Source organism: Drosophila eugracilis, unplaced genomic scaffold, assembly GCF_018153835.1.
Source record: "Drosophila eugracilis isolate 14026-0451.02 unplaced genomic scaffold, ASM1815383v1 contig_778, whole genome shotgun sequence".
NCBI lineage: Eukaryota > Metazoa > Arthropoda > Insecta > Diptera > Drosophilidae > Drosophila > Drosophila eugracilis.
Genome location: NW_024573676.1, coordinates 1 through 20,754, shown reverse-complemented (window position 1 = coordinate 20,754; position 20,754 = coordinate 1). Strand labels below are relative to the sequence as shown.

At 37.8% G+C, this 20,754-nt stretch overlaps 1 pseudogene; it reads right to left on the bottom strand.

Annotated features, from left to right (window-relative positions):
* Window positions 1-4,945: 4,945 nt before the first annotated feature.
* LOC121530456 lies at window positions 4,946-12,779 on the bottom strand (annotated as a pseudogene).
* Between the last annotated feature and the right edge of the window lie 7,975 nt (window positions 12,780-20,754).

The following is a 20,754-nucleotide window of genomic DNA, read 5'->3' as shown; positions in this document are numbered from 1 at the left end:
TGGCGGAGTGATGAAAAAATCATGATACCATCATCATCGTCGCTTCATCATCATAACAATCAAAGGGCCATGTGGGTGAGTGAGTTACACAATAAACATCATCATTAAATATAATTGCATGTAACAGTTACTCAGTTTGAGTTTGAATGAAAATTCAGCCGTTTTCCATCAACGAAAAGGAGGGGGTATTGGGGCTGTGGTTTTTCTGGGTGGTATTTCTCTGGTTGAACGAATGTGGAAAACCGCATTTGTTATGCAAACGCTCATTAAAATGTTTGCCGCGTTACGCATACGCATTGTTGGACGAAAATGAAATCGCATACAGTTTACTTTTTCTCCCCCCTCAAATTCCATTCGATTTGTGTGATTTTCATTTTCCGATTTCAGTTTTCAGTTTTCAGTTTTCGTTTTATTTGCCCGATCCGCAGCATGACCACTTTTCGTTTTTAACTTTTCGCCATCCTAAAGAAGACATTTTCACCTGCTGTTCTGCACTTTCCACTTCAACTGCAGTGAGGCCAACAAAGGTTGAGTTGTTGTGCACTGACACTCTGAATATTTCAAGAATTTCTTAATTGTTCAGCAGCCAGCTAGAGAAAACAAAACAATCCTTCCATGGCCACTTTTTCTCCAATCCTTGTATCCATTTAATAATTCATAATATAATCGTTTGTGAGCCTGCACTCGGAAAAATATTATTAATATATTTAAATTGTTTTTTTAGCAGGATTATCTAATACATGGAGAATGAGGTTTTCTTTTGGATTAAATGTAAAAATTAATGATCACTATATAAAATCATAAGTTTACTATACTTAAACCTATATGATATGATATGATAATTTACCTAAAATAAAACATTGCAAATAAAAAAAAACAAAACAATTTATATATTTATGAATTATTTTAAATATTTTTTCTAGTGTGCTCGTGTGTGTGCTTATATTTTATATTTGAAAAACAATTTTCCAGCAACTGTCGGCCAAGTTTGCAAGGAGGGGTCCTGTTCTTGGTCCAGTTGACCAGGACAACTCGGCATGTGGCTCAAAGTGCCCGAAAAAAGTCGAGGCGAAGCACTAGATGAAGCATAAGCAACAGAACGCGGAATAAAAAACCATGGAAGGCAAAAAGAAACACAGAAAATAATAAAAAGAAATTGGACAATAAAATACAACAATTTATGGCGTAGAGCAATCCTTTTTGGTGGCACTTCATGGGAAAAGGCGGAGGTGGCACCAAAAGTCGGGATAAGGCGGCAACATTGTTTGCGGTAGGGGTGGTGCTCCAATGGGGTGGCTCTCAGTGGGGTTGTGGGTGGTCAGCAAACCGTCATTGGAAACTAAACGAAAATGTTTAGTATGATTTTTTTTATTTCACTTTGCTGTTTTTCTTCCTTGTCGGCCCACCCACTCGCATCCTTTTTTTTATATATATTTATTTATTATTACTCAGAGTTTTTTGCTTTCATATTTTTTGGTCCTTTCAGGGTTGGCAAGTCCAGATTTATTTTAAGAGGATTTGGAGTGGAACTAGGACGGCCAGTATTAAGGATGTCAAATCAAAATTAATGCTATAATAATTTAACAAGGTTGTAGTTGTGGGTGAAAGCGAGTCTGGAAATGAGTCAATTTTGTTGCAAATAACTGTTTCAATGGGCAAATTTATAATTAAATTGGTAGTTTGTGAAAAACTTTTGTTTAATATAAGGTTTCTTTTAAAATGTAAATCTCCCATTTATATACGAGATATGAGAATGAGATTACATCCCATTTTTATCCCCAACCATAATACGTACTTGGCTTTCGCTCCGCTCTGGTTCGATTTTTCTGCACTCTGTTTTTATTACTTTTATTAGTTTCCACTGGTAAGTGATGGCTGATGGGGCTGCCAGTGGTATGGCTGCTGGTAACAAATGTTTAACAAAAGTTGTTGCCACTGCGGATTTCATTCCAGCTGCCAGCGAGATGATTTAAGCGAGACGTGCGTTGCCAGCCCCTGGCCCCTGGCAATCGGGTCCTTTTAGTGCCAAGGACGAATCCCAAAAACCGAAACTTTATTTCATTTAATTGAAATTTTATGTAAAACACACATTTCGTTTCGTTTGATGCATAGTTTTTTAACGCTCGCAGCACCATCCACCGCCCATCTCACTCCCACCAAACCAGAAATAAAACAAATGTGAAATATTTGCAAGTTTTACGAGCATTGAGTTATGTGGTTTTGCGGGAAACGGGATTCCAGCTGCTTGACCTTCGCCCCCACCGAATATATATATATATATAAAGCGAGATAAATTCCATGATTTTTCACTGTTTGAACTGTTTTGGCCACCAAAGCGCAAATAAATTACATTGGCAAGCACGGGAGTTTTATCTACCCCAGCTTAGGGCGTATAAAATCCGCTGATATAAACAAACTGGAACTGCAAATCCTTTTATTTTTACGTTCGAATTGACAAGCCAACCCCTGACAGATAAATGGGCGGGGCAAGGATGTGCGATCCAAGTGCTGGTAGGAGTGTGCTTCGAGTGCTATCATCGCAATAAGAATATAACAACAAACAATGGCAAGTGGAAAGTCGAACTGGAACTGGAAGTGTTGATGGTTGTTGAAGAGTTTTACTTACATTCAGTGATTTCCTTGAGAGGAAAACGAGTTTCCTTTCGCAAACAGTAGGGTATTAAGTTTCGACACATATAAAATTTAAGCTTAAACCCAATAATTCCACTGAAAAAACACCGTTCAGTTAGTTTTATAATTTTTATGAATTTATTTATATTCCTTTTTGGTATTTTTCTGCTGGCCATTTACGACATCTTCCAATTTACACATATGAATTAATTTATTTATTCTTCGTTTGTTTTTCGGTTATTTTCCAATTCACAACTTGACATACTTTCCATACAATTATTATTACTATTTGATCATTATCCATACAAATATTTACAGGGTGTAGAAACACTGTTTCGAGCAGCGTTTTTCAAGTAATTTCCTATATGGTTACATTAAAGTTTCTCACTTTATTATAGGCTAATTGTAATCGATAAATTGTAGTTTTCTTTTCACTTTCCCATCAGCAGTAAAAATTGTTGAATTTGTTTGTTTGTCAGTTTTTGTATGTTGTTAAACATTAAATAATTTTAGTTATATATAAGTAGTAATAATATAGATCTGTAATTTAATTTTAGTTTTGATCACATGTGTTATTCTTTGCCTTTTTGTTTTGTTCGCCCCTCACCTGGCTTAAACATTAAATATGTTCGAATTTGAATCTATTTTTTCAACGATGTTTCTCATTTTTATTTTATAAACAAAACCGTTTAATTTAATTTATAAGTTGAGCTGCAAATGGCTGGTGGAATGCAACTTTTTGCTGACCTTGTTGAATAACGAATATTGAAACTTGTTTTTGCCTATGTAAATTTGATGACCAAATTAAAAAAAAATATTTAAAAATACACATACATATAGAAGAGAGTGTGTGTGTGTGATATAGGTGAGTATGAGTAGGTATATGAGTTAAATGGTTCTTGAACAAACACGCTTACAGATTCCCCCATTCGCTTTCTATACAATCGTTATTTAATATTATTTCTCTCTTAATTGGTTTGGTTGTGAACTTATTTGCAATTTTGGCGGGTTGAATTTTGTATGGATCTATTAATTATACAATATTTTTACCATTTAGCTGCTTTTCATTTGCAATTGTATCGCTTTACTTGAATATTGATTAAAAGATTGGTATTTAAGCCTTACAAATGATGCAAAAAATGTGGTTACATTCAATTCGTGCATTGAATTTTACATTCATCTTTTTTTTCGGCTGTTGTCCTCGTTTTCCATTAAACCTTGGCTAATTAAATGTTTAATGTTAATTAACTAATTAAATGGGAATTTCATTTAGGTTAATAACGAAATTAAAAACTCTTTAAACGCATAATGTATTATAATTAAATCGTTTTGCTGCGAGTGCCGGCTAATGAATGCAGATTAACGAACTTTATTCGCCACATCAGATCCAAATGGGGCGCAGCAAAAGTCGCATATACTCGTTTGAATTCAACATTTATTTCATTAACTATTAGCTATATTCTTTGTAAACTTTAATAACTTTTTCATAGAAAAAATACATGATGAAAAATTAGATTTTCCTTCAGTACTAACATTGAGCTTGACTTTTGTGATTAGCCTCGGCTTTGCTTTGAATTCATTTTCTGCACTTTCTTCTCGGTTTATTAATTTTAAGCTAAATGTGCTTTACTTTCGCTATTATAGGCTTTACTTTGTCTAGCTTTTCTGTGCTATGGTTTTTTCTTCTCCTATTACTCATCCTTAATCTTTTGCTTGTCCTCCTCTTTTACTTTTTTTTGCCTGACTTAGAGCTAGAGCTAGAGATAAAAATAAACATGGCAATGATATTTACACAATGTTGGCTACTTCGGGAATGTAGGTAAGGGGAACGGAAGGGGTTCTTGGGGGTTTTGTGGGGGGTGGCGGTCTCCTCTTGCCACTTTGTATTTGTTTATGGCCAATGCCAGCTGCGCTCAAAGTTCTAGGCACTGAGAAAAAAGTCAAGAAGATAAATCAAAGAAACTGTTGCCAAAACAAGTTCTAAAAAATCTTAGAAAGCTAACTAAAATCTTGGAACTTAAATATAAATTCCATAAATCTTATAAATATTTGTTAGGAAATAGAAGTTTGACTTTCACTTCTCATTTAATTATAAAGTTTTGATTTTCATAAAAGTTAAAAATATTGGCTCAACTTAATAATTAAATGTAAATTAAATAACCGTTTTATTGTTATTTTAATTTTCCTTGCCTACATTTTTCTCAGTGCTGCAACAGCAGTTGGCCAGCTGCTCAGCTCTGAGCGATTGCAAAATGTTGCCGTTTTTTTCCGAATGTATATGTGTGTGTGTTTCTGTTTGTGCAGCATCATGCCACACATACACATACACACACAAACAAACAATACGCAACAACAAGAATAAGAACAAAAACAACAACATCATCAGCTAGCATCAGCACCAGCAGCAGAGAGGAGGGAAAACTTTGTCAATTAACCTAAAACAAGTTTCACTTTACAACACGTACGCTTGACATAATTTTTTACCATTTTCGCCACGGGGCTGTGATGAATGAAAACGCTATGCATATGAGTGAACTTTACAAATGGAGAAATTATCACGTTCTTGGTCCTTGATAACGACAATAGGATCGGCCCATAATGTCTTCGGCTGGAATTGACTGATCAATGGGTGCCACACGCAGAAGTTCCATCTGATCGCGCACCTGAAAGTGAATTAAGTACGATTCATTTGATTAAAATACCATTAGCAATTATTTATGCATGCGTATGTGTGGGTACTTAAGTGTATGTGTGTGGGAGTGGGAGTGACGACAGCTGCATTTGATTGATGAAAATTGATTGCATTGCGCCATTGCCAAGCTGGCACAACTTACAAAAGTTATTTAGCGTAATTGCCAAAGTTTTGTGTTTGAATTTTCAAATGCAGAAATGATTTCTTGGAACTTCTTGTGTTCTCTTCATATGGCATTAATATTGTTCGCAAGTTTCGCCGCGGCGCTTAGGCAACAAAATTGGACTTGGATGTTAGTTATGGTAAACACTCTGGTGAAAATTACTAAATGGGTTTCAAGAAATTTATTTGGGCACTGATTGAGATTGAAGTCTTTATGATTTTCATTACTAGCAGATTTTATAGAAATAATTTAAGCTATTTAAAGGAAAAATAAGAATCTGAATATAACTTAATGACAAATTTTTGACATTTTAATTTGAAAACAGAAACTAGTTATTTCCCCCACCTACTCTTAAACCTATCTTACTCGTAACTTATATTTTTCACATTTTTCTTTTAAAAAATCATATTCATTGTGTTCCTTCCCAAAACACTTGATGTCACAAACAAATTAAGTGTTTTTGAAATCTGCTATGATTTTTAAAATTTCCTGCACATGACTCTCTTTAAGTGTTTGGGGAAAGGCCGTCACCCAACACGGGAAACAAGAATACAAAGAGTCAAATACTCATAGAGAAACCTCTTCCGCTTGTCTAACTCACGTAAACACACAAGCACACACTCTTCACGCACACAAGGACACACTGAATCCTTAAAGAGAGGCCGAAATCTGAATGCCAAACAGGCCACTATTATTCCTGGCAAAAGTTGAAGCACATTTAATGCCACAAACACAAAAAAGGGATGGAGAGGGGGGTCGGAAAAAGCGAAATAAAATGAGAGAAAATGTTTTGTTTTCAACACCAAACACCTTTTGAGGGGGTGGCTAAGGGAAGAGGGTGAGGCCTAGGTCGACTGGTCCCATTTCCTGGGTTTTGTTTGCCATACAACAATCGAATTTACGATTTTTTTTTTTTATGAGGCTTTATGTGCGCCCTGCCACACACAAACAACAATAAAACGTCAGCTTTGGCTCAGTCATTGCACTTTGTGTGCATGACCCACTCACACAAGCAGTGAAAAACAACAACAACATCAACTGTGGGAACTTTGAGCCATTTGCCTTTTGGCTAGACTCTTCCGGCCTTTGAGCTGGATTTCCCTCCACACGAACCCCCTACCCATTCAAAGTGAAATGAAAAGCCCAGCTCACAGTTACAGTTTGAGTGAAGAGCTCAAAGCGGAAAATGAATACCCACACCACAGCAAAGCAACACATTTCAAAAGCAAAAAAGGTTCCCAAAGCCAAATCAATTGTAAGAAGGTCAGCGCCAACGCACTTACAATTTCAAAAACTAGAATACAGCATCAAAAGTGGAAGATTATGGAAATGAGAAGATCTAAGGATAATTATTTTACGCTTAAAATTATTGCATAAAAATTAAATTAAAATTGTAATTATTATTACAAAATAGAAGAAGTTTTTTATCCATGATGTACCCCTTATCGAAATGTTTATTTTCCTTTTTTCCAATATTCCCCTCAAGATGAAAGTATTTTTCCTATAACTAGGTCAATAATCAGGCGAGTAAAGCAAATCATACCTCTCTAAAATTGATTTCTTAATTCTATTCGAACTGTTTTGACAGTTTAAAACGTGAAATTTAGTACATTTTTTAAAAATTTTGATGATAATACCCCGAAATTGGAAATGGGAAAATTGGTTATACCAGTTTTTCTCTTCAAACTGACAGTATTATGCCTATGACTTAGTCAATTGTGGTCCAAATATGGAATGTCATACCTCGCTGAAATTGTTTCCTAATGCCTAGTCAAACTGCATTCATACACATTTTTGACATTTGTTGGAAATTTTGAAAAATATTGAATTTGGGTTATTCCGATATTCCCCTTAAAATTGTAATCTTTTTTCCATTAAAAAGCCAATAATAGACCAATAAAAGTGTTGATATACCTTAGAATAATACTTATTTTTTGCTGTGCACAGCTATAAAAGTACTCATCTTTAAACTTAGTTCCGTTACTTCCTATTTATTACAAGATCAGATTGACCCCCATTTGAAATCACTTTATTTTCCAGTGCACACAAGGCCTGCCTGCAAAGGATATTTAAATGAATTTGTCTCGCACAAATTGCTGCCATTTGCCGGGGACATTTGCCCATCTGAGAGATGAGAGACAAAGCCTCCTTGCCGCCACTTGGGCGATGTGTCGTGCCAAATGCCGTTCTTCGCTCTCGCATTAGATATAAAAGGCTAAAATAAAAGATACATTTACACAAACACAAATGGGCGAGGGAGTGGGTTTCCTCTGGAAAGGGCTCTGAAATCCTTGGCTTTTCTTTGCCCCCGACGATGCTGCTTTTGTGTAGATAAAAACTGGCGTCGAGAAAATTATCATGTTCATGGGCTATGGCTATGGCTATGGCAATGGCTCTCGGAGCAGATCCACTGGCCGCCTCCCACGCCCACAAATTTGCGGCCATCCTTGTTGTCCCTAATGTCCTTGGAAATGTGTTCCCAGAACCGGTTACTTTCTTTGCTAAATCTGATCGGACCACTGCTAGTTTTCTCATTCTACAGCAGATATGGCTTTAGTTTTGAAGCACTTTAAATTTTATAGGTTCATAAACTTAAGCTGACATATAAAATCATTCGAAAGTAATAACGAACTTTAAAGAATTGTGTTTAGTTCTTCAACAGAATAGAGGAAATTGCAAAAGTTTGCCGCACTTTAATAAAAGGTATTAGCGAAGCTCATAATATATTTTAAATATAAAAACTTTTTACCTTTCATATTTAATTTCTCCGATATAAATGATAAACTAATAATAGTATGAAAATCTGAAATTTCTTTTATAACATTATAAATCTCCAGAAATCCCTGCGAAAGAGTTTAAGAGAACACTCTGCTCTCAATTTTGACTGAGTGCGTGTCCAGCCTAAAAGGGTATTGTATATGTGCTGGTTCGTGTTGGTATACATGTTCTTGCGAGCGTTTGTGCGAGATGGCAATCATTAAAATGGCCTTTTGCCTAATTTCTATGACTTGCTTAATTATCACAGCCATGACCGACCTAGTCCCCTGGGTACACACAACCCAAAACAGCATTAAGCTTCTAATAATTGAACATTTGACCCGCTTTTCGTTATTATTTAATTGCATTACGAGCCAAGCTTTTGGCGACGCCCATAAGTAGGCTATAACGCATTTTATTTCGCCAGTCGAGAAATTGAAATGGGGGATTTCCAGTTCGGTTCAATGAACTGTGGACTTGGCCTGATGCAAAAACAAAAGCAAATGTCATTGGGATAAGAATATATATGGCCCGGCTTAATTTCCAATGCTTCAGGGCTTTCTGGCCAAAGATAAAAGGCGTTGGGTAACATTTTTAATTACTTTTTACCGCAAACAGCTGAAAAAAGGGGGGAAGCGAAAAAAAAATACAGAAACAAACAGAAACGTATTAAAATACAATTCTTAATGAGCATTATGGCCATGTAATAAACAGCAGTAAAAAGAGTATATCGTATATATGGTTGGTTTGCTGAGTGCAAAGCGCAATAAAAGCCCTGCGATTTTAATCAGTCGCTGCAAAGTAGGCAATACTTTTGTGGCCTTATTTTTATGTTGTTACCATTTCCATTGCTTTGTTGATGGGGTAAGAGCCCCTTGTAATAACGGACATTAAGTACTTCTATGTATTATATACACGCCCTGAACTAAAACTAATTACAATGTAGGGACTGCAGAGATGGCGCGAGAATATGATTAAAGTTTGCCGGGTCGTCTCTCAGTCGGCGAGAACAAGAGCTAAATTAAAAATGCTGCGGCATCTCTTTTCAACTTGGTCAAAACGGTGGGGACGGTGAATGGGTGGAAGTTGAGGAGGTTTTTATAATCAGCAAAAGCAATAAGATCTACGAGCACAGCGTTCAACGTTAAGGAGGGCGTATGATTTATTTTTGTTATTAAATCTTTAAATTGGCTCAAAAGGAGGAGTAACTCGAAGCTTCTAGGATGAAAGGGGAAATGGTTCAACTATTTTGATTTAGAGCTCACCGAATAATCTTCAAATAAATGGGTTTATCCTGTAACTTATCACAATAGATAGATATCTATGAAATGTAAGAATTACTTTTTTTTTGCAGTTTTCTTTGCTCTTTTTGACTTCAAATCCTTCTCATACTAACCAATAAGAGCTTCATTTTTGTATACACCTTAAGGTATTTTATGAAATTTCTGAACATTTAATTACCACTCTACTCTGCCTATCAGTTAATTTGAAGTACATTCCTTCAAAAGCAGTAAACACACATTCTTTTATATGCAAACTTGAGTACTGTCTGCATCGTTTAGTCGTACATCCAACTATCCATTCATGCAACCAACCGACCAAGCACCCAACTATCCAACCATTGGACTGAAAAACAAACCCACTTGCAAGCCTTTTGAATGGTACTAGCCTCCGCTCGAGGTGTCGTTCAATGCCGAGGAGTAACTTCCTCGAGAGGATGGGCTTCTGGGCTTCCATCCCGTATTGATCTAAATTGAATGCTGCTTGAGCTTTGGAGTGCCCAGACATGGTCTTCGCCGGCGGCAGTGAAAGAAATTCCCGAGCCAAACCAAATCCCAATCCCATTCGCTGGACTATAAGCTGTATCCGAACGGAGAGCAGACGGCAAACAAGCTGACCGCATCCTACAAACAGACTACAGACTACGGAGCTGTTGCTTCGGTTGCGATGGTCAGGCCCGTGTATAAATATCGGAATAAGCATTTGAAAATCCTTTTAAAATTATTTCACAACTTGCGTCTTTTCGACGTCAAGCCAATGTCCTGCTTCTGTCCTCTGTGTTCCAGCTCCAGCTGGCTTCCCATTATCCTCTCCTCTCCGTCTTCCATTCCAAGTATGTGCAAATTCCATTGCAAAGCCACATTATTCCTTTTATCCTTGGAAAGGAATTTTCCAACTGCAATAACAACCGAGGAAAAAAGAGAGAGAGAGCGCCAGGCATAGAGGACACCATACCAATGTCCTTTTTCCAAGTTCTTTGTTTGTTTGCTGTGAAATGTGTTTAGTTCTGGAGACTGGTTTCGGCTTTAAGTCGGTCAGGTACGCGCCTAATACCAAGAAAAAATATCACAAAAAATAATAACGTTTGGAGAAAATATTTAATACTCTCGCAACGTTCTCCAAAGTGCACTTCAAAAATCCTTTGAGGATTCAGATCAATACTTTGCGTGTCAAAAAATAGCACTTGCATTTTATATCGCGAACGATAAAACCCTGGTGACTTTTAAAGCACTCCTGGACTAAGTCGACTTTTTAGGAGCTCTAAAAATATTTTTGAGTCTCATCAAACATTTTTATGAAATTTTGCTGACTTCTTATCTGCACAAATATTTCCTTTGCTATTTCAATTAAGACTTTTGTTATTAAATCTCTCGAGAACTGAACAACAGACATAACTATCTTTTCATCTTGTATTGTTCTTCTTTTTTTCTAAAAGCCCAATACCCTTTGTCAGGGTATTTAAGCATCCTTCAGGGGCAGAACGGTGAACAATAGAAAAATGCTAGAGAAAAGTGAGCAATTTCTGTGTGTTTTTTGCTGTGGACTCACCGCTTCGACTTTCTTGAATACACGTATTAGATTCCTGCCAGCCAACTTGGCAATATCCTCCTCCGACCATTTATCAGACTCGAGCAGGGTAGCAAAAAGATGCGGATATTTGGACACATCCTCCAGTCCTTTGGGCACCTTATGGAAAGCAGAGCAAGGTGGGGAAAGCGGAAGAAAAAGAGAAACAGAAAGAGAGAGAGAGAGAGAAGGAATGAAAGAGAAATAGCAATAGAGAGACCATAATTTGCACAAATGAAATGAAATGTAATTGAAGATGGAGCACTGGCCAAAAGTTGCTGTACTTACAAGTTGACTCTGTCGTAGCCAGCTCCAATGCCAACATGATCGATGCCGGCCACCTCCTTATGTGGTTGATATGCGCTAAAGGGCGAAGGCAAAAAGCACAAGTTTAAAGATTAATAGTGCACACTTCACCCACCAAAAACCCAGCGGGCCAAAACCACCTACCCACAACGTCGCAATGTCGCCTGTCCCGAGCAGCTGACGAAATGTGGATAAAAGGCCACCATAACCAGACCGCCGTTTATTGCCTGCATTGATGTGGAATTTGGGGAGTAATGGATTAATGTGCCCCCTGATTAATGTCGCCATAATGGACTCACAATGCGCTGTGCAGCACATGATCGGGCACGTTGCGGGAGTTATTGCAGATGGCGTGCGCCGAGGAGTGCGAGAATATTAACGGGCCGTCGAGGCGGCCAATGCATCCAGCATCGTGGGCACAGAGACGTGCGACAGATCAACAATCATGCCCAGTCGGTTCATCTCCCCTGACCACCAGCTGTATGATGTTAAAGAGGTATCATAAGGATATCATGTTTAGCTTGTGGATGAGTGTTCTTACCTTGCCGAACTGTGAAAGACCGCCTATGTGCGGGTAATCCCAGGTTCGTCAACTTTGCAGCAGTCCGCCCTAAAAGTAAATGAGTCTTATGATTTTAAAGTATAAAATGTATACTTACCAAGGTGTATTGCAGGTGTGAGTGAGTTAAGTATCTGGCGCCCAGTTGGTAGAACATTCAGGACACTCAAACTGGTTCCAATGGCTGACTGCCCTCCACGCCAATCAAACTGGCAATTTTCCCAGTTCGATGCGTCTGTTCGATACCCGACGCAGTCGTAACCAGCGCCATGTGATGCGGATATAGCTGGACTAGTCGACGAATCAGGTCGATCTGTTCCAATGTCAGCTGCACTGCATCCAGATGCTGTGGATGAGCAGGGGGCGTAAGGGACCAAAACTGCGCTGGAGACCATGCCCTCTTTCAGGCGGCGCAGGTCGGTGTGGCTCCAGGCACTCGACGACCACGGAGCCAATTCCCCGCAGGTCGTCGCCAAAGTGAAAGTCCTTTAGCTGGTTCTTCAGGAACTTGCGGATATCCCACGGCAGATCGTTGTGCCTGTCGATTAGGGCACTTCCTTCAGGACATTCCGCACCCGCTGCATCCGGTAGTCGAAGTCGTCGGCGGTCTTGAGCCACCGCCGCCGCCTGCCGCCGATGCCGCACCGGCCGAACATCGCAGGATGGGCAGGACGAGCGGAAGTAGACGAAAGTCAAACAGTTGAGGCCACAAAGCACGAAGCCCTTTGGCAGCTTCCGCGATTTCACTTGCCCCGAGCGGCACGCAGCTCTAGTGAAGAGCACACAGTCCGCAGTACTCACATTGATGATGTTCCGCCTTCTAGCTAGAATGAAGATGAGAAAAAATTAATTTTAATGGGAGAAAATTTCACAGTATGAGTATCGAATATTTTTTAACTGTAACTAAACACTTGTTACTCAAAGTCATCTTAATTATTTGAGCCCTGGTAACACTACTAAAATATTAATTTCAAACTCAATCTTAAACATGAAGGCTTGTTTGTTTGCTTTCTGATGGAGACCTTTCACCCCATATCTGGTGGCTCAGAGGCGGGCATTGGTTTAGCTCTATTGCATGTGCGGGTGGCGTGATTGAGCTATTGAAAGTTGTTGGCAAACAAATGTCATAAATATAACGCCCACGCCAGTGCCACCGAATAACCTCGGCTCCTGACCCCAAACACAAACCGAGCCCAAAGCCACGTCACGCCCTTTTTTTGCCTGGCTTTGCCACCCCACAAACATAAATAAAACTTTTCATATTTATTTCAGAGCCCAACTTCAAATCGAAATCGCACAAAAATGCATAAAATGCACAATAAAAATGCAAAAATTATTTATAGGAAAGTTTCCTCTCCTCTACATTTTCCTTTTTTCCTTTTAGCCAGGATATCACCGAACCCCGAAAAAGAAATCATAGGAAATTTAAATAGTTTCCCCCTGCTGTTCGGTAGAAAGTTCCAGGGAGAGAAATACTTTTATCCGTACGATTTTATTTTGGTAGTTCTTTTTTTGTTCGCATACGACATAAAAGTTTGCCTTGAGCCTGGCAGGTGGCAGAAAACTAAGCGAAGTAGCCGGGGAAAATCGAGAGAACTTTAAATATCCCAAGAAATTGAAGCCCTGTTTTGTTGCAAAAACGGGCCAAGTGGGTAAATATTTATACATATATATTCGTTGTTCCAGAAAGTGAAATTAAAAGTTTTGCCTCAAAACAGGAAACTAAGCTAAAGTACTTTTTAATAGTTTTCATTGCAAAAAGTCGGCCAAGAAGTCGAGCAATGTAATGGCCAAAATGAAATGGTTAGCTGAGCAAAAATGGAAATCCTGACCAACTTGGCAATGTCCCACAGGTTTTCATCTTTGTCAACAAAACTAATTTGTGATGCCCTTTCAGCCAGGAAATAACCAAATAACAAAAAATATTTACGGAGGTGATGCAATATGAGAAATGTTAACTTAAAACTCAAGAACGTATTTAATAGTATTAAATATATAAAACTCTTTCCAAGCAAATTTTCTAATTAAATTCTGAATATATATATTTTGCATATTTCCTTTAATGTAAGCAAAGTAGAGTTCTATAAACTAAGCTTTCTAAATCCCTTTGGTAGTCTGTATAAACCAAACATTTTATTTTCCTTGTGGGATTATGTTAACACTTACTTATTTTGTATTTTCCCATTTTTATTTGTCCCCTTATATTTTCATTTTCTATGTGCCAACTGTTGGTGTGCACCCTGCACCCTGCATGTATGCCAGGTCACAAAGAAATAAAAGTAATTCAAAAGGAAGGGCCAGTGGGTTTCTGCATGTTGATTTTCATGCTCTGATGCCTCAAGAAACAAAAATGAAACCATTCTTACTATAGAACTGTAAGCGACATCTTATCTGCTTCTACTTTTCTTCCACTTTTCTGCAACTGATTATGGATCTGGTTTCCTTGGGTCGATTTTCCCTTTTACTCTGCGAGTATTTTTTTTTTTGCTATGGCAGTGTGCTGGTTTGGTAGCCATCTGGCCAAACAGAAATTATGCAAAAATCAACAGAGTCAACCATGAGCAGGAAATGACAACATTGATAAGGGCAATGCGCCACTGAATATTTTCCCGACATGCAAAACGTGACTGAAACGCAACGCACGAATTATTAATACAACAACAGAGCTGGGAAGCCAAATCAGACCCAGTTAGGTTAACAGGAAGCAAAGGACGAACGGACGACAAACAAAAGTCGGCCTCTTGAATCGGAAAACGTTTGACGCTTCATTAAACATTGATGCCCTCAAAACAAGAGGCAGGCAAACCGAAATTAAGAGCCACAACATGGGATATTTAATTAAATTCTCATTGGAAGAGGTCCTGCTTAATCAGCTGGGGAAAAGCCAAATGAAAACCGCAAGGAAAAAATGTGATGTAATCCCGGGATCACTTAAAAGTGCATTTAATATTATAAAACGGAAATGAACGATTTAATAATTATAAGTTGAGAAAATATAAATTTAATTTTTTAAAGACAAAATGAAAAGTTTTGGCTTATATCAAAAATCAATCGTATTATACTTTGAACTACTTTAACGGCTTAAAAGATCAAAAGAAGTGATTAAATGCCACTAAATCTGCTTAATATGCTTTTATTTACAAAACACAACATCCTTCCAAATCAATAAATCGGATTTAAAAAACACAACTCGGCAAAATCAGGTGGGGTGTAATTTAAGCCCTATTGAAGGATATTAAATATGACTGGTGGGTTAATAAATTGTATTCCTTGCTGTTCAAAAGTGAGCGGCATACAATTGCAGAGTGAGGACAAAAATGGGCGCAAGGATAACTGCGTGCAACGCTGCGTATGAGTAATGTGTGAGCCTCCCTTTATTTCTTTATATATGCAGTTTTTTCATTCAGTTTTCGTTGGAGTGGCATGCATGGGCGTTGGGATATGCTGGAAACGAACGAACGACAGGGGTCCTGGGGGAAATGACATATAAGGGAGAGGGAGCAGAAGGAGGAGCTGAAGGAGGGGTATATGGACTGAATCATTACATTTATTGTAACATGAAACATTATTTTGTAGTGTGGCCTCAAAAAAATAGTAACGAATGTACGAAAGAAAAGGAAGAAACGAACAAGAAGTATGGGAAAAATAAGGAAAATAGGGGGAGGGAGAGGCGCTGACTTGAAGAAACCGGAGTGCACGTGTTGGAAAATTGCAGTAAGGAAATGCGATGTCCTCGTTGCAGTTGGAATTCCCATGCAAAGTGGCAAGCAAATAAATATAAAATGTTTTTCTTTTCTACATTAGTGCACCATTTAAGGAAGTTGCCACGCCCCCTTGTCCTATACACACACACAAGATATTGCACGGCGAGTTTGTCGTCTTTCATTTCATTTTTCCCTTCAGAACTCCAGAAGCAGAAGCGGTAAAATAAAGGAAACGTGCCGTAAACTACAGCAGACAATCAAAATGCATTCATGTGCGCTACTGTACGTTATTTATAATCAAGCCCCCCAAGTCCCCTTCTTCATTCATTCAGCTCTAAATTCCATTCACTAGCGAATTGTAGCAAACAGTCAATGCGAAAAGCGAATAACACCCATCACCACCCATTGGAGAAATTTTTCCCTTCTTTCGTGAATTGGGTGGTGTTTTTTTTCAAGGGGGTCTTGGGAGGATTTGTAAGCTCGGCGGGAATGCCAGCATAGTCCTGGCATGATAAGGTTTCCAACCATAATGCTCCAAGTTGCTCGAGGCCATACGGGAATTTCCCCTGGTTTATGCTTATTCAATTTTACAAGGATAATAAAACGTATCATTAGAAGTCCCCGTAATAGCTGCTGATCACATGGCCAGACAAAGCTCTTTAGGAAGAGGAGGGGTAAAGCCAAATTAAGTCCTGGAAGATTATTTTTCAGAACTTTGAGCAAGAAAATTACTGCCAACCACCCACCTGTACAACAAGGGATTACTCATTTTTTAATTTTTAGGAACTTGTATCTTAAAAAAGTACTTAAGCCTAAACTATAATTTTATTCAATCAAATAAATAAAGGTTTTCATTTGTATAAAAATTAAAAATACTAAATAAGGAAATTCAACTGCGAGTTCTATACAAATTTAGAGCAAATTAATTTAAAGCTATGAATATTTAAATAGTAGAATGACTATCAAATGGTGACGCATTATATGCAATTTATCTATTTAAAAAGAATTATTATTCATTTTTCACATTATTTTCTCCAAAACAGTTGGTAACATTCTAATACCACTCTGCCAAAATTTTCACCGAACAGAAACTTTTCCAATATATATTGCATAAATTAATAGCATGGTCGCTCGTAGGCAGAATGGGACTCATGTGGCGAAATAAAATGAAATTAGAAATACAAAAGGAAGCAAATCAAACTTTAACAAGGATGTTCTATGTGTGTTTGCTATATTCTGCTTGTTCTCATTCTGGTTGGTCCGTAAACAAGCCAAACCGAACACAGAAAATTCAATGGGTTTTTTTTCATTTTTCGAGGACCGGAAGAGCGGGCAACAACAAACAGCAGCGACCGCAAATTCCAACGGAATGACAACCGGCCCAGAGGCATCCGAAATGGCCTTTAGAATGAATTGAAATTATTTTACAACATATTTCATGTTTCTTTCCATTTTGTTTGATTTGCCTCGACCTTCGCTTTCAGGTCTCTCTTTTTATTGTTATTATTTCTTTTTTTTTTGTAGCATAATTTATGCTCGAGTTGAGGGCAATTGCACGCGTAAGAATCAAATGAAGCCATGAATAAAAGTTCTGACCCAAAAATAAAACGACATATGTTGCAGGAATGCCACAAGTAATCAAAGTAAACGATCCGCCCAACAGATGTACAAATAATGGGCAGTAGACCAGGAAATTAAAGAGAGATTTTCCTACAGGACAAACAGAATTTGGCAATGAACTGCAATTTAAATATATATTTTTCTATATTATAGCAAAAGGGGTAAAGCGCAAGCAATAATTTTAACTTTCTAGACTAAAAATACAAATTGCATTTTGTGAACCTTTTGTTTGAATATTTTTACCACAATTTTCCAATCGAAAATCTTTGCAAGTCGAGTAAAAGTAATCAATTGCCATGCCTTTAATTCCTCACCATTATATCACTTGAAATTCCTTCAATAGGAGAACGTTCTCTACTTAATTGAAGTCCTTCCTAAAATAGCTTGGCCAATCTAGACTGACGCATATCCTCGTAAAACACAATTTGTGCCATTTTTAAGATAGATTCTAATCTGGGCCACAAAACTCAAACTGCTAGAGACCATAAAACACTTTGTTTCGGCCAAGACTAAAAATGAGACGAGAAAAAGGTAACAAGCATTTATAAATGCCACAATAAAAGCTATAGAAATGTGAGCCGGAGTTTGGGTTACATTTGGGATTTTGTGGGCTCCAAGGGCGTGGCCAAAGAGGGGGCGGATAAAGTTCAGCAAATCTAATTGTTGCGGAAGCGCAGGGAATCAACATTATCATCAGCAGCCAGGATGCTGCTCAGTCGGTTATAGGATACTTCATTCTCATTCTCATTTCGGGCAAATGCAGATGAGGACGAGACAAAACACAGACACAAGTTTATGGAAGGAGAGTTTTCTTCAATTGTGTGTGTGTTTAGCGGGTGTGTGGGCATGTAGGGGGCAAGAGGGTGTGTTTTGTGTTGCCTGCCGTCATATTACGAGCCAAATGTGCCACAAAGCCAAGCCAAACGCGCTCTCATCAATTGCTCAATATTATGACTCTGGCGGCAGAAATCTGCATATGAAACCCATATTCGTATGTACACTGAATACCCAAAGAAACTCGGAAAAACTAGTTTGCATTCTTTTGTTGCACAATTCTGTAGGTTTTTTTTTCAGTACTTTTTTTTAAAGCTTAAAGGATCTTAGGCATGAGCTAGAAAATTATGCTAGTACAAACGAGCTTTAAAAGAATATTATTAACTTTAGTTATGAGTAACTTTACATAATTTTCAGCATTTTACTTTTTTTTGATATCTTATACAAATAGTTTTGATATTTCTCCTTTTCTATTTGGCAATTTTGTTTAACCATAGAATGAATAAATACAATAAAAGGCTTTAAAGTTAAAACTATTTATTATATAAAATAGACGGATTAAACAAAACGGGGAACAAAATATTCATATTGTCTTTAATGCCTTCTCTCTTAAGTGAAAATACAATTAAAAAAATCCATTTCTCTCTATCCTATATATAACTTAATACTATTAATAATTTCTTCCTAATAAGTTTCTTACCAAAATTGGGCAAAAACAATTTATCATGCTTATGGGCCACAAGTTCACTTTCGTTTTCTTTATTTTTCTCTAATTTAATATGATAAATCACTGCTTTGTGCTTGAAATTCTAGCTCTAAAGCACTCCACTCGGCTCACATAACTATAATAATTAAATATTATTTCGCTTTGGCTGCACCAATACGTAACGTAACGTATTAGCCGCCGCGGTGTACGGTGCTAGGCGGGTGTGCGAAGGAGACGCAGCACAAGTGAACGCAACACGTGCTTATGACAGGTGCCGAGGTTTGGCACACAACTCGACTGGCCGACGCACGAATTCGAACTGAAAACTGAACCAGAATCCCCAAAACGAAACTGGGAAGGAGTGAGGCAGGCACGAGAAGCGAAAAAGGACGGTGCCACGAGTCGCCGAGAGCAAGGACAACGAAGAGCGCTTTGGATAAGGTTGTTTTATTAGGTAAGAGTAGTTATCGTTTTATACCTTCCATTTTAACTATTTTAACTTATAAAACTATCATTTATATGATTTTTGAACTTAAAACCATATTATTTTAAGGATAATTCCTGTTCATTCGTTATACTTTTCATTCATAAAACTATGCCAAAGAGGTTTCCTTTTAAAGAGCAGCTCTTTCTCTTCAATTCAATAGAATCTTATAGCACAAAATAAGGGGATATTTTCTCTAAGTATCCTCTTCAAAATCAGCTGTTTCGAGTGCCAGGGGGTTGAGTCCTTTAACATTGCAGGAGGTCAGGCATGGCGTGAAAGTCGCTTATCCTAGCTGCTGCTTCTGCCACCCCTCGTTTTTGTGGGGCTCTTTTGGGGCGCCTGATGCTGATGGTCACGGAAATGCATTGACCGCTCCAACTTAAGCAGGTCGCTAGTAATTACGGAAGAAATATACCAAATTAATTATTCTTCTTCACTTTAAACTAGTTAATCCTTTAAAAAAGCAAGGACATGTTGTTGACAGGCTAATTTAATAATATATTTTGTTAAGAGAACTCTCTGTTTTAATTGAAATTTGCGTATATCTTTCATTCTTCAAATACATCACATGCTGATGAAAAAGTTTGAACATCATTCACCTTGTTGTATTTAATAGAAATAAAACTAAAATAACAGTTCAATAATCCTAGAACTTAGAACATATAATTGTGATTTATTAACCAGATTCAAACATCAAAGACTATATTTCATAACATTCCATTTCAATCCCCAGAAAAATATTTTTAAAAATATCTTAAAGTCGAAACATAATCTTTATCAAAAGTATAATAATAATGCCTTTTAAATATATATATACCTTTGCTTCCTAATAATTATTTTAAATTTCAGACGCCAAACTAAAAGCTAAAGCAGTTCAAAGCTAACCATTAACTTTTAGCTAGTTTTATCATCTCATTCAAAGGTTGCCTCACCCACTAAAAGCTCCCACGCAGAGCTTTATTTTGATGCCTGGTGTTTGGGGATCTGGGAATTTTTAGCGCTTGGTTCAGTCGGTTGCCCAACACCGGCGGCGACGACCTCTAAACAACCTTTGGGGTCTCGCTCACGATGTCTCGCTTATTTCGCTTTGAATTTCACGTTGACGTCGCAGTCGGCAGCGGTAGCAGAGCCAGCAGCAGAGGCGGCAGCAGCACGATTTCGGAACCGAAAATAAAAGCGTTAAACCGCTCTCCAGTGCAGCAGCAGCAGCGGACCCAGCCAGTAGCCAGCAGCTAATCACCATCCCTGATTCAGTTTCCAGTCCGGTGAGTGGGCGGTGAATAGTGGGCGATAGAGTAAATATAAAAATCCAATAAAAATAATATAGATATATATGAGAGTTTGCAGTACTTGAAAAGTCGCGTAATCGTTATCATGTTTTTTTCGTTTGTTGGCATCCAAATTTACAAAATAAAATAGAATGTAAAGAGGTGTTAGTGAGCGCTTAGTTTCTATGTAATTTGATTATATTTCCTCGTGCTCTAAAGTTTTACGACAAGTTCTAGAAC